General features: G+C 41.8%; 1 long non-coding RNA gene across 1 annotated transcript; it reads right to left on the bottom strand.

The window, feature by feature from the left end:
* Window positions 1–950: 950 nt before the first annotated feature.
* LOC146870512 (uncharacterized) lies at window positions 951–2,975 on the bottom strand. Its single transcript, XR_014959405.1, has 3 exons — window positions 2,898–2,975; window positions 2,680–2,796; window positions 951–2,160 (listed from the first exon to the last, which is right to left on the bottom strand). It is a non-coding gene; the product is annotated as an uncharacterized LOC146870512 (long non-coding RNA).
* Window positions 2,976–5,689: the final 2,714 nt, after the last annotated feature.

The following is a 5,689-nucleotide window of genomic DNA, read 5'->3' as shown; positions in this document are numbered from 1 at the left end:
ACAAGTGGGGGTTAATGAAGAGATATCAAACCATTCCCCGCTGGAAGAGAAAACGCGGGTCACCCTTGAAACGCTTGATGTTCACGTGTCATGTGCAACAAGCGCCTTTTTTTGACAGTGTCGAGTGGAGGGCACCCCTTGTTTGCCTGTTTTCCCTTCAAAGCTCCTCTTTGGTAAATGAAAGGATAGGTGTGAGCCATTAAGCCACTGGGAGTTTATTCCAAAGCTTTGATTTCAGTTCATGTGATAGATTTGCCACTCCCACACAAACACGTTTGTAACAAATACCCACTACCAAATTACATCCAGCTGGTCGTAAATTGTGAGCCGGAAAGTATTGGTGTAACTTCTCCACCAAATAATCAGGGCCACTGAGGTAGATAGCCTTATTGACTAAACACAGCAATTATACATCACCCTTTTTCCCACTGGCAGCCAATGAAGAGCTTTGAGTGCACCAGTCGAAGAACAAGAACATGGTCAACCAAGTTTTCATTGTAGTTTCTTCAAATGCCCCACCTCAAGCCCTAAGAAGAGGGAATTACAGTAGTCCAGGTGATTCAAGGCTGTTGCCTAGCTCATCACCCGTTGAGCCGTCAAGGAGAGAATAGGCAGGATTTTCCTCAGTTATTTTAAAAGGAAGAATCCTGTGCATGCAAGGTAATTAATCTGATCCTCTACATGAGTTCTGGGACCAGATCTATCCATAGGTTTTTTACCATTTCTGTAGGTGATTGAGAAGAGGTTCAAGAATTGGGGCAAAAGTCTGGTGGCATAAGATCGGGATTCCGGGAACGTCTCATCCACAGTAGTTCAGTTTTATATGATTTGAATTTGAGTGAGTGAGTTGAATGTAACCTCCTATTGAGTGAGTTTGAATGCGCCTGTTACATCGTGGGCCTTAGGCCCGCATAATGAAGAATAAGGACACAGACTCAGAGTATATGGTTACTAGCACTGGCCATGAGCACGTGCACTCAGGCTCTTTTATTCGCAGGGTCACCTGACTGATGGGTGTGGGGGAGAATGCGTGGCCTGTAGCCACATTTTATAGCATTTGTAGAAAAGACATGCATTGCGTGGCCTGTCGCCACATTTCAGAGCATGTGTAGAAAAGACATGCATTTGCGTGGCCAGTCTTCTCAAGGGAGTGGCTGGCAAAACACTAGACTGTGTCCAGCAGGATACAAAATTCCTCCCAAATGTTATTAAAAACAAACAAAGAAACAACAAACAGCAGTCCAACCTGTTGGAAGGAATGAGAATCCAACAAAAAATAACTGAAAAAGTCTCACAGTTATGAGAGGCAGTCCGTAGGACAGCGGTGGACAGGTGCAACTGGGAGCACTCGGGCATCTTCGCATGTGTCCAGGTACATCTGGACACGAACACGGTGCTGATGAAGTCCGGACCTTTCAGCTTTGCGTCAGTTGAGTGACAGTCCACCTAAGTGATGTTAGTCAGTCCAGCGTACTCTTGCCGTGAGGCAATTGGTGTTACATAGTTCAAACATAGGTGCATCAGGAGCATAGGTGGAGTCCATTGTAAACACCTGACGATGATGTCGCTTGATCCCTTGATGACAGTCTTGGCATTCTGTGATCTGTTGAAGTCTCTGTTGCATGGCCTGGCTACTTCCTGGAATCCATCGGTGGGGCAAAGTAAAGTCCATCTCTCAAGCTTGGAGAAGGCCCCATGGATGAGTTAAACTAGTATGTGTAAGTTAGCGCACACCAACTATTATAAATGAACCAAAACAATTCATACAATTAAGCACATGAAGCGTGCAACTCAGAGACGAGGAAGCCCACCTCGCAACATTACATATAAACTGCTGGTGAACAGACACCAGTGCACAGCTGAGAAAATGTAAGAAACAATTGTAACATTTACAAAAGTATAATAGAATTAGCGTGAGTTTAAACTCTCTTAGACACAATCTGGTGAGCAATGAAAACAAAAGTATATTGAGAGAGACTCTTTTTATAAGTCAATCAGAAAGCAACATAAGAATTGCACATGGCATCAATGTTGAAGCGACATGAAAAACAAAAATACTTGAATACAATCAATATAAAAACTGCGCAGTGCCAGTAGACTTGATCGTGGGAAAATGCCCAATGCATTTCGGGATGAGAAGCATCCCTTCTTCTGGGGCAGCTGTAGGAAAAAAGGGAATTACATTGAAACTTTATGCACTGCGAAAACACATAGTATGAAGCACTGAAACAATTACAAGATGCATCGTGACTGGAACCAGGGAGGTGGGCGGCTAGTCTGAGTCAAGCCGAAGCAATTCAACATGCAGTGGTGTGAGGAGAATGGAACAAACAGTGAACGTGTGTATAGAACGAAACCGAACCCATTGTGTTTAGAAGGGTGAAGGGGATTGAAAATGTACGCAAGGTGACACAAAATATCTCGAAAAGATGTTCAAGTGAACAGAATGCTAAAGTGGTAAACCGTGATACTGCCCACTGTGAAAGACGAAGAAAACTACAGACTCTTACTAGATAAGAAGAGACGAGCAACGATGTACACAAAGTACGGAGTTCACAGTGTCTGTCAATGGATAGGGAACTTCAACAGAAGTATGCTGAAACACAGGTAATGCACTGTAAACCAAAGCCAGAAGAGAACAATTACGTAACAGAGAGCGGAATAAAAGCTGAAACTTACTGAAAGCACATCCACAAAAGGCTGGTTAATGAGATGGTGAAATGCTTCAGAAGAGCATGGCAAAAATTAACACTGATCTGAGCAGGGGTTCACCGCGTACTGAGAGTAAGGCAGGCACTAAGGCAAGAAAGAAAGAGGAAAAAACTCAAAAATTAAGGCCAGCAAGTTCGAATAGAATAACGAACGGAAGTGACTTAAAACAACAGACAAAGACTTACCATCAAGATGTGGAGTAAAAAGACGAAATGGTTCGGGCTACTGTGGACCTCCGAGAAAGGCAGCAACACGAGCGTGTGCAACCAGGAAATGAATAAGCAAACGCGCGATCACGTGATACCGGACGAAACGTAATAGGGATAGAAAGAGGACTGCGTGAACAAAGGGTGTAGTACACAACCACAGAACGCCCACATCGTGGTGAAAAAAGCACATGCATAAAAAACAGAAATGTAAACAATGATTATGCGGTGAAGTGGAAGAAGTTAAGACCGCAATATGCAACTGTAAAACTAAAAGGTGTGAAATGAATATCTCGGGAACACCATGAACGTAAAAAAGAACGTGAAAAAGAAGACTGTGTTACCAGATGGCAAAAATACAATAAAGCCCAAATAGTGATAAGGACACAATGTACGTGCATAAAAAATGAGGTGTGGTGAAAACAGAACACTGGTGGAGTCAAAGTGATCCGTGTGCTCATAAGATGAAAAATGAAAAGGACAACATGAGTGAAAACAATAGCGAAAATGTGAATGGAATAAGGACAGGGAGAAACATAAACAAAAATATGCAAGCAAGTAGAACAACCGGTGACGGAGAGAGACAGAGACATAGAAGTAATGTAAAGAGCATATGTGGATGAGAGGGATGAAGATACTAGAAAATGCTGACAAAAACAAGATAGAAAAAAGGTGAAGCTAGTTAGGAAACCAGGATGACAGAAGCTAAAATGAAAAATAAAGTAACGTGAACAAAATAAAAGAAACTGACAAACGACAGAACCATGAGTCGGCCAAGGACGACTGTAGGGAGGAAAAATGGTGTGATGGTCTAAATGTTGTGACTGATAGAAAAGACTGAAAATCAAGGCTGGTCAAAGGAGAGACGTTGTTGAATTGCTCGGACTGAAAAAGACGTACAATCTAAGGAAAAGGGAGGGGGGGAATTAGGGCAAAATGACTCGCATGGATATTACAGAAAACATTGCATTTCTAATTTGTCATTGAGCCCAAGGGGTAACAGGGTTTGTAAGAACTTGGTCCACCAAACTTCTCTCTGCGCTAGTAGCCTCTCAGTATTAATTTGCGTGTTGCGAAACATCATTTCAAGAATGGTGAATCTCAATTGTGCAATGGTGTGATGGTGTTCTAACCAATGTGTAGTCAAGGGAGATTTGAGGCTTTTAGTGCGGATTGAACTATTGTGTTCTGAAATCCTGACTTTCACTTTGCGTGAAGTTTTACCGACATACAATAAACCGCAAGGGCATTTGATGGTGTAAATGACATTGGTACTATCACAGGTGCCAGTGTATCTGAGATTGATAATTTTACCTGAACGTGGATGGTGAATGAAATTGCCAGTGATGACATTGTGACAATTGACACAATTGTGGCATTTCTGCATACCTTTGAACTCGTCAAGATTAACTGTAGATGTGACTGACAACATGTCTTTAATGTTTTTGCTACGAGTGTATGCAAAAATGGGGTCGGAAGAGAACAACCCGTTGAAGTCTGGTTCATGGATGAGTTGCCACAGGACTGCCTATGGGCTGCACTGGGTCTGCACGTGTCTGCATCTAGACAGCCGCTAGAGCACCTTGGAGCCACCGCCAAGTCACTCGTGCAACTTCAGGGGTGGATGTGTCCTGGTCAGAACATGCTCTTGCTACCGGGATCAGGATGTACTGGGTCTTCAGATCGTCACTCTATAGGTCTTCCTCTCCTTCTACAAAGTCCTTCCATTTTCCCTTTCATGTCTAATTTTTTAATTTTATCATACAGACTTCCTTTTATTTCTTCTAACTCCATCTCTTCCCTTTCTTTCTTTCTTTCTTTCTTTCTTTCTTTCTTTCTTTCTTCCCATTCTTTTTTTTTCTTTATTTCAGCCATCATTCTGGTTCTGGTTTACCCTTGCAACACTTATATGTCATCACTATCATCAGGGTTACTGTCGCTACTGAGATTATAGGGATTAGTATTTTTCCTATTAGACTATTCCCAAAAGTAGATAACCAACTACCTACAGCAGAAATACTTTTACTTAGTCTTTTCCAAACACCGTCAACCTCCAGGTGGGTCAAGTCTTCATGAATCATTGTAATATTCTTAATATATCCCTCAATACCTTTCCTTTTGTCTGGGATATATGTACAGCAGTGTTGAATTTTCAACATGCCACAGACTCCACCCTCTTTTGCCAATAATATATCAAGGGCAAGTCGATTCTTCAAAACCATACATCTAATTGAAACCATTTCAGTATTAATCATCAAAAATCCTCCAGCAGCATCTGTGGATAGACGATCAACTATTGTTGACAATTTACGTATCTTATGTGAATTCAGTACGACTCCAACTGACGGTATCAGTGCACCAAATATGTCACTTACTATTTTTGAAAAAATTGTTCTTTTACTTCTTTTTAGTCCCTGTCCTACTTCATTGATTCCATTGTTCTTATCTATGTGATAAACCTTTGGGAATACTATCCCAAAGTAACAACTACCATACCATCATGCCGGCAACCTAAAATAGGCATTTTACCACACATGTAATAAATACCTGGAAAAACAGGATCAGTTCACCCTTTTAGTCCCCATCCCCCATGATTAGGAAGGTATGTCCATATTCACTGAAACCAATGAAGATATTGTTATACTCTGTTTTTAGTCTATGTAGACAGAATTTCCCCAATTTTGACAAGTCTAGGGACAGCATGAGTCTTGCCTTTCTTATACTCCCCCTCCTGATTAGCCCATGGTGGTGCATGTGACTCCATCGTGCAG

Source organism: Triturus cristatus, chromosome 1_1 (assembly GCF_964204655.1).
Source record: "Triturus cristatus chromosome 1_1, aTriCri1.1, whole genome shotgun sequence".
NCBI lineage: Eukaryota > Metazoa > Chordata > Amphibia > Caudata > Salamandridae > Triturus > Triturus cristatus.
Note: the sequence above shows the minus strand (reverse complement) of the source record. Positions and strands in the feature narration are given on the sequence as shown.